We start from the raw sequence: 16,172 nt of genomic DNA, 5'->3' as shown, positions 1-16,172 counted from the left end.
ATGGTGAGGACATGGATGGAGAGGACGAAGAGGACATGGATGGCAGCTACATGGAAGGAGAGGACACGGAGGAGGACATGAATGAAGAGGACATGTATGAAGAGGACGAAGGGGACGAAGAGGATAGGGATGAAGAGGACAATGACGACAACAATGGGGGCAACAATGCTGGATCATACATCGATGACTTCTGTGATTTGGGATATATATGGTAAGGTTGCTATTGGCAGAAATAGCACATGAGTTGTCAAAGTGACTTTTGTCCATTGAACAAAATAAGCTGGTGGCTGTCTTTTATCTTTTGAACATGTATGGCCGTGGATGGTTAACTTAGTAGTAATTGAATGTTAGATGGACTTGGCTAAAACTAGGATGTCGTGGTTGGTGACATGGCTGTACATGTATAAATTAGGAGCAGCATATGGTGCTAGTAGTAGAATTTTAGATGTAATTTGTGAGGGCAGAACCTTTGGTATGTTGGCCCATATTGAATACTTTGCAAGCTTTTATGGAACTTCTAATATATATGCTTGATTATTGTGCTATGCATATAATATATTGTTTGGTGCATCTGGAACATAACATGTAATTGTGATATTTTCCTGTCATCTACTAATTTCTCTGGTGGTGATTTGAGAAAAAAAATTGCGATTTCCTTGAAGGGAAACCATCAGTAAAATTTGGTTGAACTAACAGAAATTCAGTATTTCATTGATGGAAAACCGATAGAAAATAGCTTCCCATCCCATAGAATTATGTTTATTTCCATGAGAGTTGACTGACAACAAAAATTACTAAAACCCACAAAGAAATTAGCAATATCCCAATAAGCCTACAGGAAAATCAATTAACCTGACGGTTGCTGACAACGTACTGGACCCACTGACGTTAAATTTTTTTGTCACGCATCCGTCAAAGAAATACTGTCAGGAAAATATTTCTGTCGGGAGGCTCACAGGTAAATTCTATTTCTCTGTCAACCTATCCTTGATGGGATATGCCTGTCGTGCTCCCAACAGAATTAATTTTTCTGACGGTTTTTCCCGCTTTCTTGATAGTTTTTTGGCACACAGGAAAAATGGTGTTTCCAGTGGTGAAGGGAGCCTTGACAAGCACATCTATAGCACTGACAAGGTTTTAAATTGGCCCGAGAGGTAGGTACAATATGCATCCTTTCAAAAACATTATTACTCGGTTATAGTTATATCTTTTTTCCTTCACTATTCTATCAAACCCGTACTCCTGAACGGGGTTAGAACATTAGAAGAAATAATATTTAACTCCAACAAGTAATCAAATTTACTTATGTCTACGCATAATTTCTCTCTGTATTTTTGCGAACACAAAACCCATTGGATACTTCATATTCTTTTTCTGCTTTGTCAATTTTGCAAGCTAGTATCATCAAATCCATCTTCTATTTTTGTAGTTTTTCCCGCTTTGCATCACATTACCATGTAGAATATATGTACTATGTCTAAATACACAGTAAAAATTATGTATACAGACTGAGTACATGCTGTAAGACTAATGGATTGATGTTTCATAATTTTGTGAGGATTTGTAGGATTTATCATTTTTTAAGCGTGTCTTGTGATTATTAATATGTAAGGTGGTTCATAATTAATAGTAGGAAGATCATGTATGAATGCATTTGGTGTTATTAAAGCTACAAATTAATTAACTTCGTGGTCTATAAATCAAATACTATAGGTACAAGATTATTCTGGGATTGGGATCAGCACTGCACTACCTCCATCGGGACTGGGATCAACGTGTTGTGCACGGTGACATAAAACCGAGCAATATCATGCTTGACTCGTCCTACAACGCCAAGCTGGGAGACTTCGGTCTCGCCCGCCTCAGCCACCATGGCACCGGCCCACAGACGACGGACCTCGTCAAGGGCACCATGGGTACATCGATCCGTAGTTCGTCAACACGGACCACCGGAGCACCGAGTCAGACATCTACAGCTTCGGCGTCGTCCTGCTGGAGATCGTCTCCGGCCGGCCACCTGTGGACCGCAAGGATCCATCTTTCTCGCTGCTCAAGTGGGTATAGACCCTGTACTGCCAGGGCGTCGGCCGCGTCCTGGATGCCGCTGATGGAGCGCGCTCTGCTCGTGGGGCTCTGGTGCGCGCACCGTGACCCCGGGCAGCGCCCATCCATCGCGGAGGCCTTGCAGGTCCTGCAGTCCGAGCAGTGGAAGCTGCCAGCGCTCTCGTTACACATGTACAGCAAGTTGGCGACGCCACCATCTGCTGGCATCGTTGCCTCGACGGGCATCGACCCTGGTGTCTCCGGCAGCTCCTTCTCTAGCGGCATCCGCTCGGCGGGGGCCGCTGGCACGACGGCAGGCTCGTCGTAGGAATCGTTTGCCAGTTTACCAGTCCTACCACCCCATTCTACGTGGTAGTAATTATTATTGTGTAGTACTGTTCAAACTTTGGACAAACAGCTGCTTGTCGCTGCTCCCAGTTAGGATCCTACATGTACTGTAATGTTCACGCTTCAGGGGTTTTCTCGTTTCCCAATATCTTTGTGCATTCTACTACTCAACATATACGTACTGGCAGATGAAAAGTTTCAGCTCCGTTTTGCTACGTGTGTGCATATATTTAGTTATAGGGATTGCTGGAAGTAGTAGGCTCGCACTTTTTTGGGTACCTAACGCTGGTGGACCATCCATGCAATCTCTAGTTTATGGTAGCACGTACGAACTCATGGGTCTGGTCTGTGTCGCCCGTCCGGCTGATGAATTGTGGAGACGCTTCCACGAATATAATAGTCTCAGTGCTAGTCGTTGCACCACTTGGCATTTATGTTTCAACCATTAATTCCACAAATGTAACGTCTCGCTGGAACATTTATTCTTGACCAAAAATGACAAAGTAATTACACAAATTAACTAGAGTTGATGTGAGACAAGTTGGGCAAAAAAATCATGGAAGATGGTCGCAAACTCAGCATCCAGGGCCTTTGATTCGCTCGTGCAGCTCGTCTCGTGGCTCTTGTGGAAAGTAAATACACAAATTAACTAGAGTTGATCGCGTCCTGATTGACTTGGGACGGGTCGAATATTGAGTGTATTATTAAACTGCGAACACAAGGTTGACAAGTACCCTTGTGTGTTCGTTTTATGATGAGTGATTGTCAATGTGATCCACGAAGTAGGTTGAGTGGTGACTAACCCTACCATGGCGAAAGTTATGTGTGCGACATGTCTTTTGGCTTGTGTTGTGCAGGTGTGGAGCTCGAATGCGGTGGTCGACGGCGAGGTGAAGGTCAAGGACGGACGTGAGGCTTGGACCGAGGGACCCAGAGGCCGGGTGACTAGCCGCGGTGGCTGACACTTGGGACATCGACAAGTGCAAGAAGACATGGAGTGACGGTGTTGACCGGGTCAAGATGGCGGACGCGTGAGTCGAGCGAGGCTCAGGAGGACTTGGCGGGCCGGCCGGTCGAGGACGGCGGTGACACGCGTCGGATGGCGGGGGACGCGTATGGAGTACGCTACTCGCGGACGGTTTGATGGTTTGGACCTCAAAACCATCGGATGGACGGTTTACGGGTTTGGGCCTCAAAACCCGGGCGGAGGTTCCGAGGAGGGACGGACGGCACGTGGCGGCATCGGGGAGTTCGCGTCGAGGCGAAGCTACTGATGAGAAGGCGCGGTGGCCGTCGGATCAAGATTACACCGGGTTGGACAACAACGCCCTTGGGCTTAGCGGTTCAACTCATTTGTATCCAGGGGCAAAACTGGGAATGTGTAATAGCCCTGTTAAATAGGATGAGGGAGCCCCCATCTCCCTCACCTCCTCCAGTTTTCATTTTCTCCTTTAGGGTTTCTTCCTCTAGTTTGCTTCCATGTATGAGAGAGGTCCACAACTCAAATTGTGACTTGGTGTTGAAGGAATCGGTGGCCATAACCACCGTATGCCCTCCGGGATTCATGATTTAGTTGTGTTCTTGATGTGATTTTGGTGTTCTTCACGAGCTCCTTTTGTCCCTTCTTGTTTCCCCTCTCGTTTCTTCGATTTGGGATGGTTTTGGTTCGTTCTTGTTGCCTTGGATCGATCAGTGACATGAGTAGAAGCTTTCCACCGAAGGAAATCCACTAATTCCTCACGAGATCGCAGATCCGGGCAATTTTAGTTCTTGACCTATTTTTTGGGGTTTTCTTCAATTCCTTCGATTCACGGAGTTAGAGTTTGTCTCGGGCTATGATCTTTTAGAGGTTGCCTTTCTACTCGCTTGTGAACCCTTGTGCAAAGTTTCAAGTCATTTGGAGTTGATTTGATCAAGTTATGGCTTGATTTGATTTTTCCCGAGAAACTGCTCGTTCATACCGGACGTGTCCGAGATCATACCGGACGTGTCCGATATTTCTCACTTTGGAGTTTTGAGCTGAAACTTTGTGGAGACCTTCCCTTGGTGTCTAAAGAGCTATGGTTAAAATTTCATGATTTTTGGACACCGTTTGATGGGGTTTTGGGTTTTTCACTTTTGGTCAGCTTGCTGCTGAAAATCCCGGACGTGTCAAAGATCATACCGGACGTGTCCGAAAATACCGGACGTGTCCGATATAATACCGGACGTGTCCGATATTTGCAGGAGCAGTGCTATTTTATTTTGGGAGTTTGCTCGTTTGGGCTTCGATCTGTGGTCCGTTTGCTCTGTGGTGACCCGCTGTGTTCTAAGGGAGCATCCACCCTTCTCTAGGGTCGTGGTCATCAAGTCTTTCGTGTATGGTTTTTGGGGATTGATATTGGGACAGTGGTCGAAGATTTCGAAAGAAATTTGAGGCTCCCATTCACCCCCCCTCTGGTCGCCGTTTCCGGTCCTTCATAAACACTTGAGTGGTGGACGAAATTGACCGTGTCTCGACCGACTTAGGAGTTGTGAAGAACAAGTCAGTCCGAGTGCATCGTTAAGCACTTTGAGTAAGGGAATTTAGTTGACCGCGTCGCGACCGACTTAGGAGTCGTGAAGGATGAGTTAGTCCTCCTTGATTCACAGCTTGAGTGTGGAGCCGGAACACATTAGTCCGGGTTGGCATGGAGTAGCTCGATGGCTACATGTCGTGGTGCGACGGGCATTAGTCGCAGAGATGTGTGTTGGCTCAATGGCCGACGGATCTTTATAACAGACGTAGAGTAGCAGCATGGCTACAAGTCTGAAGACGTGCACAACACTTGGTTGTGTGCCTATTAGTAGGAAGCAATGACCGGATAGCCTATTGTATACTTCTCAAAGGTTAGCAAGGACGACGAGTTGAAGGCATGAGCCACTGTCACTGCTACAGAAAATGTTAACCGTGACGGGTAAAAAGGGTTAATCGAGGCAGTTTTTGCAACTGTCTTGACAGAAAGGTCACGGTTAATTATGGCCTTAACCAAGGCGGGCATTTTAAGCCAACCGCCTCCGTTAATCCCATTAACCGAGGCAGTTGCGTTACCATGCCCGCATCGGTTAATGTTCTCCAGAAAACTAAAAAAACTAAAAAACTTGTGACTTTGGAAAATCGAACCCACGACCTTGCACTCAACACTACAATGTCTCTACCACTGCACCACAAAATCATTCATGTCTATATATAATATGCTATCTTTTTTTATTAATATTCTATAATATTATATTGGATATTTTAGCTACTAAATGAACTCCAATGAAAAAACTTTCAACTACAAAGTTTTAAATCTTATGAAGTACTATAACTTTGGTATAGGATGTATCTCGATAGTTTAAAAAAATTCAAAAAATTGAGTCTTAGAACATGTGAATTTCAAACATATATTTGAGACTCTAGGTGACTTTAAATAAAAATCTTCACAGCATCAAACATATAGATCAGGTCGGCCACTAGAACTTTGGTATTAACTATGTGAACATTTGAGATTGTTTAGGAATTCGAAATTTTAAATTTCAAAATCTATAACTTTCGAGCACATATTTGAGACTCTAAACATCTTCAAATTAAAAACTTTTCAACTACAAAGTTGTAGATTCTATTGAGAACTATAACTTTTGTATAGACCATATCAACATCAAGATCGTTTGATAATTTTAAATTTCAAATTTCAAAACCTACACACTTAAAACAATATTTTGGGATCCTAAACCGTGTCAATTCAAAACTTTTCAACTGTAAAGTTGTAGATCTCATCAAGAACTATAATTTTAATATAAAGTTTGTCTTCATCCAAGTTCATTTGAAAAAGTTATGAATTATTTTTTATTGTAACCATTAACCGAGACGGGCAACTTAAGAGGTTGCATTAGGATAACCGCCTCGATTAATAAGCATTAACCGAGGCGGTTACGTTATAGTGCTCGCCTCGAATAAGTATTAACCAAGATGGTTGCTCGTCCGGCTGCCCTACCTCGAATAATCGAGGCGGGCAACCGGGCCGCCCGCCTTCGAGGCTATTTTGGAAACGATGCGTGAAAGATTCTGTGTAGTTATGTGTGTGCTGATGGCTCGTACGTGGCTCTTTTTCTGCTCGGACGGCTTGCATGCAGCCTAACGGCTCGTTTGTGGCTCGACGGCAACTTGGCCATTGCAAGCCAAAGTAGGATTATCCACAGTTAGACCATTCGGACTCCTTATTGCTTGCTTGTTGGTTGATAGAAACGCATGTAAATATGTACGTGCCTGCTTGGTCTTGTACGTGCATACAGGCCTCAATTCCTTTGATTAGCTTGTTTGCTTCTTGCAATGGTACTGTGGATCATATGACCATCAACTTTGTTTGCTTGCTTTTGTGCACGACATCTTCCATGCTTCCATGCATGTGTACGGATGGCTCGAGAGTTTGCCACTACTACATAAACGAATTGTAGCAACGCCTCCTTTTTTCAGTATGGGCGGATCACTCACCAAATTAGGGGTGGCTGGTGAGTGAGCCGCCCATACTGTAAAAAAGGAGGCGTTGCTACAATTCGTTTATGTAGTAGTGGCAAACTCTGGAGCCACTACTAATCCTGCACATAAAAGGCCGCAGCCCCCCTTCTCCCTTTTCGGGTCAGTTACTATAACTAGAGAGAGGAAGTAAGGAAGGCCTTGGGCACTTCTCAAAAATTGTTCTTTTAAGGGGGAGATTTTAATTTGAATTCCTTTGGTGGAGAAGTTGTAGAAGCTAAGAAAATGCTATTCTAAACATTTTTTTAAAGTTTTAATGGTAGGTTAGTGCTTAATTAGAGTTTTATTTTTCTCTCTCTTATATGGTGCTTTAGCCATTTATGAAGCAAATTGGACCAAAGTTTTGAAGGTACTAGGATTAATTAGTTAGGGGAATAAGATTGTATCCTTATTTAGTCGATCTTCCATGATTTTAGTGAACTATTAGTTAGTTTTATGGATGTCTGATCTACATCTAGATCTAGAACTAGGGTTTGGCTTTTTTTTTTACTAATTACATTCTTATTAATTTTTGTGTGACAAAATGGGATTAATTTTGCGTGAAGGATAGTGGGTAAAATATTAATTGTTGTTATAATTAAAATTGTTTATTGTAATAAAAAAAGTGGAGAAACCAATATTCTAGTATATATATCTAAATAATTAGTCCGACGTAGGCTTACCAGCCGCCCCTACCGTGCTTTCCTGTAGTAGTGGTACAGCCGAGTCTTCAATCGCGTTCCTACCACGGTGGACGTCCTCGCGAACGTGGTGTTTGAAGAGGGGAACGCCGAGATCAGTGCACGCTACTCGGCGTTGTCAGTGTTGCTATCGCGGTCAGCTTAACAAGTTGAGGCCTTTCAGCTTTAGTCGCTAAGTCTCACTATGAAATAGGCCCCACTAACTCAGATCTTAGACATCATTGCCAGTTCAAAAAACTCCTTAACTGCCAGATTTTGAACCGGCAGTGTCGTGGGATTGACATCACTATCGGTTCTTATGAAAAAAATAGAAAAATAAAATTTAATTCTGGGAGAGGTCCCACTGGACAGCCACACGGTCGCAAGTCATGATTTTTCAAAAAAACGCGTGGTTCGCAGCCACCTTCGCTCAAACCCCGGACCTCTTGCTTTGCATCTTCAACACCTAACCACTCCACCTACAAGTTGTCTGTGTCCAAATAAGATTTTCGTCCTAGTCATTTTATGTTCATCTGATTTTAAAATTAGTATTTAGGACCCTAAACGAATTCAAATGAAAAAGTTACCAACTACAAAGTTTTATAACTTTTTGAGATATACAACTTTCATTTTGGTAGTTTCTCCATCCGATGTCGTTTACAAAATTTAAATTTCAAATTTGAGAAATTCAAACGTAGTTTTCTATGGTAAGATGATTTCAGATCAAAAAGTTGTCAATTATAAAGTTTCATAACCTTTTGAGATCTACATCTTTCATTTTTGCTATTTGACCATCCGAGGTCGTTTAAAAAATTCAAATTTAGAATTTTTGAAAATTCAAACGTAGTTTTCCTTGATAAGATGAATTCAAATCAAAAAGTTGTCAATGACAAAGTTTCATAACTTTTTGGTATCTACAACTTTTATTTCGGTAGTTTCTCCATCTAAGGTTATTTACAAAATTTGAATTTCAAATTTTAGAAATTCGAACGTAGTTTTCCTTGACAAGATGATTTCAAATCAAAAAGTGGTCAACTATAGAGTTTTATAACTTTCTGAGATCTACAACTTTTATTTTAATCATTTATTTATCCGACATGGTGGTAGTAACGTTGTTCACAAATATAACATTTGTGAACAATGTTATTATCACTTTATCGGATGAAGAAATGACCAAAATAAAAGTTATAGATATTAATAAGTTATACAACTTCTATGTTCATGACTTTTTTAGCAGAATTCATTTAGTGTTCCAAAATGATGTTTGAAGTTGCAATTTTTTTTAAATTCAAAATTCAAATAGATAAAACACAGTCACATGAAAAGATGGATAAAATAATACCGTAAGACCACAATAAATTCATAGAGCATGATTTTAGAAATTTTTAGAAAAAAAATCATCAAATTTGAAGTTAGTACGAGGGAGAAAGACTAGTTACTTATTTTTTTGCTAGAGATTAAAAACAAAAATCAGAGTTCTTCAATAAATTCAAAATTTAATTTCAAACAACATTTTGGAGTAGTAAATGATTTCAAATGAAAAGCTGTCAACTACAAAGTTGCATACCTTTTCGAGATCTACAACTTTTATTTTGGGTGTTTCTCTATCTGAGGTCGTTTGAAAAATTTAAATTTTAAATTTTAGAAATCAAACGTAATTTTTGTTAGATAGATGATTTCAAATGAAAATATTTCGACATCCAAACGATCTCAAATTAAAAAAGTTTGAACTACATAGTTGTAGATCTCGTTGAGTACTACAATTTTATATAAAGTTCGTCTTCATCGGATATCATATAAGAAATTTATGAAGTTTTCTTGCAGCATATCACTGTCGGTTCAAGCCATGAACCGACAGTGATACTATCAATGTTGGTTCTTGACAAAAACCGGCAGTGATGACCCAATATCACTGCCGGTTCTCGGCTAAAACGGACAGTGATATGAACCGACAGTGAAGACCCGAATATCAGTGTCATTTGGTCCTATTATTGCCGGTTTTAGCCAAAAACCGACAGTGATAGGCTATCACTATCGGTTTCTTAAAATCCGACAGTGATGTCCAATTCTGTAGTAGTACCCCGAGTGCTTCCTCCCTCTCGCTCCCTTGGGTGATCATCTTGTTCGGGATGGTTCGTGTGTGTTGTATGGTCCAAACTTCTCTTAATGAAATACATGCAAAGGCGCGTTCTTGAAAAAAAACATTTTGGAAACACCATATGATATAATTTGCATATATTTTTAATTAGAGCAAAGTTTGATAAATATGACATCTACTTAATAGAATTTGAATATATTTTTAATTAGACCAAAGTTTGATAAATTTTGACATTTAATTAATAGAATTTGCATATATTTCAAATGTGGCCAAACTTTGAAAATTCTCAGCTTCATTTTTTTGCGAGACCAAAAAACAGGATTTCAATCTTCACTCTCCCAAACTTGATAATAACATGCTTCAAACCGCCTGATCCATTGTCATCCAATATCAAATAGCCTCTAGATCAGAATCTGGTGGTTGCCCAATGTCGTCCTGCAACTCATCCACTGCACAAGCGCTAGTAGCTGTTATTTCTGATATCATTTCAAATCGCGCAAAATCACGAAACTAAATTAGATGGACTTGACATGTGAGTGAACCACTAATGAAAGCTTTGAGATGCGTGCTGCCATTGCACTGTGCGAGCCACCACCAATGCCTGCAGCCACCTAGCCGACACACGCCGAGCACACTCCTAGCCGCACCAGATACCGCCGGCAGCCACCGGGCCTAGGTAGCGGCACCCTTGGCCTTGCAGTTTCGCCAAAGTGTCACCACCGCATACGAGCATGCCCCATGTGATTCACAACAGCCCTGTTGAAAGGACCATAAGATGGCTAGAGGGGGTGAATAGACTAAAAATTCCTTCAAGGCACAATTAAAACTAGGCAATAGTTTACTACAAAAGGTGACCCTAGTAAGCACTATGAACCTAGCCTAATAACTAATGCAAGCCTCCTAGACACATCTAGTTAACAAAGTGCCCAAGCAACAAGCAATGCACTAAGCACTAGGAACTACTACCTCCATTCCATTTTATAAGGCGCACATGGATATCAAGATTTAAACTTCAAAAACTCTAACTAATAATTTAGCTAACAATGTTTAACTATTATAATACAAACTTGCTACATTAGATTCGTAAGCAATTGTAATATCTAATAATCATAGGTTTATTAGCATAAACCATATAATGTAAAGTAAATGAATAGTGAAACTATAATTTAGGACATCATGCCATTCTAACCTGTGCATTATAAAACAGAATGGAGGGAGTACATGCTAAGGAGCATAGGCAAAAGCCAAACAACTAGTCGAGCAAGGACTAGATCTACTCAGCTACACTAGCTAGAACTACCAAAAGGTAAACAAGATGGAGCAACTAAGCTACTCAACTAGAGTTAGACAAGAATAATTACTCGACCAAGTTAGCAATTGGAACAAGCACAAGGCAACAAACAAGCCAGCTAAACAACTACACAAGCACATGATACACAAAGTAAAGGAGCAAGTGTAGGGATGCAAACCAAGGGGAACAAGTAGACATGAGTAATATTGTATGAGGTTTAGTTGGTCGCTGGCAACATACTCCCCATTGAGGCAGTTCAAGGATCTCTACTCCTCCACAAGCCCTCAAGCTTGAACCCAATATGGGTTCTTGCCAATGAGCCGATCGATCAACAAGGCGCTCCACAAGCCTTGATTCCACTAGAGTTGCTCTTCATGATCAACCTCGGGGATGAGCACAAGAGCCCCTCACAATTGATACCCAGGGCCACCCACAGTCAGTGGCGGAGCCAGGAATTTGCGGTTGGGTATGCCAAATGTATAAAATTTCGAAGCAAATATGCAATATGATTGACGATAAGTTATAATAGTCATAACATTTAAACAAATCCATAGTAATAACCAAAGTACAAGTTTGAAACATAAATAATTAAGAAATATTACTCTCAATCTCAACAGAACGAGCATTTGATGCGGATGTGGAGTTTATTTTTTGCCTTTGCAGCTTTCTCCCACAATGCAAATATGCAAACACCCTTCTTCTTCATCTACATTATAAGAACGAAGAATACAATAAAAAGAATTAGAAAAACAAATTTTCAACAGTTCACTGAGGAGTGAATCTAGGGTGCTCTGCATCTGCTATGCTCACCCTGCTTGAAGCTGCTGAGCAGAGGAGGAGGGCCGGTCGCCGGAGCCCAGAGGGTGCTCGGTGCTGCAGATGGGGAGGTGCCGTCCGGCCACCGCCGGTGGCCGGCTCCTTCGTGCTGGGACTCTGGGGGCGAGTGACGAGGGGGAGGGGAAGGGGAAAGGGGTGAGTTGGCTGGAGTGGGGGAGATGGCGAGGACGGAAGGACGCGAGGTGCCGCCCGTCGGCACCGGTCGCTGGAGACTGGAGTGGGGGAGGTCCGGAGGTGGCGCATGGTGGGCGTCGTGCTGCCGTGTGTGGCTGTGTGCTGCGGCGTGGAGCAGCGAGCACGGGCAGGGAAAGGGGCGCCTGGCAGGGGCAACGCAAGCGACAATGTGTATTCTGGGCTTTGTTGCTTTTGTGGGCTGCTAGATTGCCAGAAACATATGTTCTATTGGGCCTATGAGCCAGAAACGTTAATGTATGAAGATATGTATAAAGATGTATATACTTATTAATTTATTCTCTCAAATCTTGGATGTGCCTTGGCATACAGGGGCATACCCCTGGCGCCGCCACTGCTTGAAACAAAGTCCTTTAGCTCTCCTATAAGATTTCGTTGTGCTCAGCTTGTCTTCAGAGGCTTTTACCTCGTTCTGCTCAGTTCCCTTCTTGTCATTTTGAGTATGCATCCCAGGCTTCATAGGAGAATAACCACGATGTTGCCTTTAGTACTCATTTGACTTGGATCCACTTCCAAAATACCTCTTGGTAGTATCAGAGTGGTCCCACTTCTTCATGTCTCTGACAGAGGAATCCATGAGTGCCTCTTCGTGCAAGAGAGCCAAAGAACTAGCGATATCCAGATCCTTTGGCCTATGAACCATAATAACTGCACGAATTTCTTTCTTAAGCCCATCAACAAAACGGTTGGTTATAACAGAGGAAGGAAGGATTGGATCACGGACAAGTAATTGGTGCAAGATGTCACTGAATTGCTCTATGTACTCAGTAACAGTGGTGCTCTGCTTGATGTGGAAAAAGGTTCTAACCAGATGGTTATGCTCATCCTCATCAAACCTATAGCACACAGAGGTGGTAAAAACATCCCAAGACATAGAGGCTATTTGGGTTTTCATGGTGTGAATCCAAAAATCAGCAGAGCCTACGAAGTGCATGATAGCTATCTTCACCCACTTGCTAAGATCTATTCCAAAGACATCGAAATAGGTTTTGGCCCTCTGAAACCAAGATCTGGGGTTGGAACCATCAAATTTTGGGAAATCATAGTCAGACAGAGCACCAGAAGGGAGGTAATCATCGAAACTACGGTCACGGTGCCTATGAGCTTCAACCATATGAGGAATAGCAGAGCTAGAGTGTAAGTTTTTCGCACCTGTGACTGGAGGCGGATCTGGAACGGTGTACACCTTTCCAAATCCGGTGCTCCGGTGCTGGGTTTCATAGCGGTGGCCAAATTGCCTAGGTGATGCCTCGGACTAGTGAGGCTCCAGATGAGCGGAGCCCGCCACCTTCTTCCCCGCGTCAGCTTTGGGATCCGGGTCGAGGTGCTCGATCTGAGATCCATCGTCAGAGATCGTGTGCTTCGACTAATCCCCAAACAGTTGCTCCATACGCTCGCCAATGTAGTTCACCGCGTGGTCGAGCTCGGCAACGCGGTTGTTCACTTCCAGCTTCCACAGCTCGAAATCCGCCTTCACAGACTTCACTTGCTCCATGGATTGCTGGAGATCGGCGATCCCCTTCGAGTTCTGGGTTAGCATAGCCAGGATTTGTCCCAACTATTCCTCGGGTGAGGCCATCGACATCTGGCTACAGGTGCAGTAAGAGTGGAACGCCAGGATTCGAGATCTGATACCAGTTTGTCACAAGAATCAGGGAGATAGTGGTAGTGGTAGGGTTCCAGTAGGATTCCGGCAGAGTCACTCGGTCGTCGGCTACATGCACGGCGCCGTCGTCGCCACAACCTCTGGCTAGGTTCGATACAGAGTTCAAAAATTAGATTTCTTCTCTCCTCTCTTCCTTTACAAGGCATGCGATGTCTGCCCGTTACATGGGCTTAACTGGGCCGGCTTACTCCCATTCATGACCCGAATACTTGTTGGGCTTCTTCACACGCCACGCTCTTTCTTGTCCAGCTTCATCAGGATCCACCTCTTCTATCAGTCTTCTATGTCTTTGGCATAACAGTAGCCAGGTCGGTGACATGGCTCCCACCTTACCTTGACCTACCCAGTCCTCCACCCCTGCTAGGACCCATTTGTTGCTGACTAATAGTTGGTTTGACTAATGTATTATTTTGTAATATCTCTTATGCTCCAAGGTCTTACTTGGTGATGATACAAATTGATCTGAGGCAATGTTTGTGTTGTCATGCTTGTTCAGATGAAAATGGTGGTAACCTCACCAAAGTGATACATGGGTGTTCACACCTTATGCCATGCGCCAAACCAAACACAACTAGCAGGACCAGCTCATTCCTTAAATCGGTGCAAGCTAGCAACCAAACAAGCTAAATGTCATCCAGTATCACTCCCAAAGTTGCACAAACACACCTAGGTGCATGGTTTCAGCCTGCCTCCAACCCGCCAGGACCGGCCCTCCATCCGGCATCCCCTTCCTGGAGCAACCAATCATGCCCATAGTCTCGTAGTCGCAGGCGGTCTGGGACAGAAGATAAGAGTAATAATTCGATTTACTCTAAGGTCACTATAACACCCCAGTGTTAAGCATTGGATTTGACAATTGGATTTCATGAGCACAAGCATCATCCATTCATTCATGAGCATGAGCATAAGAAATTTTATTTCATTCTTTATACATTATCACATGTGATGTTGATTATATATATGCATATGCTTGTAATCATGTATGACCAATGTATTAAATGGTTGTGAGGTCACGAAAACACCATAGACACATCTAGGATGGTAAATGGAACAATTTTTGTATTCATGACATGAACCAATTTTGCTTCTAAGTGTTGGTTTACTTTGAAATGCCATTTTCATGATGCTAGTTTGACTAAAGTTGAACAGTAGTTTAGAGAGCTTGCATGGCTATGTGACCTAAATAAAAGTTGTAGTTCTTGTCATGGGTAACAAACTTTATTTAAGGGTCATGACCTAATTCAGTGTCTAACTTAATGTTATTTGTAACTTTGAAGCAATCTAGTTTCAAAACTAATCCTAAACTGATTTACAGTTTCAAGTAGCATACTTTGAAGCAATGTAGTTTCAAAACTAGTTCAAATTAGACCATGATCATTAAAGCTAAGTTGTAGTACTCACATAGATCTACAATTTCTATTAAAGAAGTTTTTGCTAAATCACCACGGATTAGGAGATTTAGGAGCTCAAAGTAGCGTTGTCAGACAGACTGAATCGACACTTAGCCAGCGTCGTGGCTGACCACGCCAGGCCGCGTCCGCCGCGTGGTGGTCATCCATCGGTGATGGCCCCACCAGTTAGGCCAGCACGGGTAGAGAAGGGCACTGCTCCCTCCTGCTCTCTGTCACTCGTGCTCACTCTCTCTGCCTCGCTCTCGCTTCCGCTCTCACCGCGCTAGAGCGAAACCGAGCGCCGTCACCATTGCCGCCGAGCTCCACCATGCTTGCTCGCTACCGCCACCATGCCATTCTCCGATTGCTCGCATGCACCGCTCTGCCATCACCTCCTCCACCTTCCCGACAAGTTAGCCATGCCAATCAAGCCAAGGTAAACGCCTAAGGGCGAGTTCGTCGTAGCCACGCCATAGCCGGAGCACCGCCGAGCTCACGCTCGCCGTGGTCGTGCTCCACCGAGCTGTCTCACTCATGTGTTCCTCTCGTTAGGGTTAGGTTAGAGCTAGGTCTAACTCAAGGCAAGTGCCTAAGGCCGATGCCGGCCTCGTTGGAGCATAACACTGTTGTGCCACCATTGCGCTCGTGCCGCCGTGTCACCATGCACATGGCCAAGCCTCACCGCCACTTCGCTGTGACTCGATCCGTGCCGTAGAGCTTCGCTAGGGTTAGTAGATATCGTAGCCACGCTCACCTGGCCATGCCGTCGCCGGAGGTGACGAGTCCGCCACCGCGTGTCGCCGCCATCGCCGCCATCGAGCTAGCTCCAGTGAGACTCTGGGCCAACCATGGGCACCCGTAGATGCGCGTGGGAATAGGGAACACAACGGTGGTGACCTCACCGTCGACGAGTTCTCTCCGGTCAAAGCGCCGCCCTACCTCAGTCTCACTAACGTGTGGGGTCGGTTGACTTCCAGGGCCCGCGCATCAGTCACAGTGGGGTGTATGGACTGGGTGCACCCAACTGTAGCGCCCAAGTGAATTTGATTTTCTTTATTTATTTTCATAGATTTTGTAGCAAACTTGCAAAAATTATATCTTGAGCTAGGAGTA

This window comes from Miscanthus floridulus, chromosome 9, assembly GCF_019320115.1.
Source record: "Miscanthus floridulus cultivar M001 chromosome 9, ASM1932011v1, whole genome shotgun sequence".
In the NCBI taxonomy this organism is placed as follows: domain Eukaryota; kingdom Viridiplantae; phylum Streptophyta; class Magnoliopsida; order Poales; family Poaceae; genus Miscanthus; species Miscanthus floridulus.
This window is presented reverse-complemented; position numbering follows the sequence as displayed.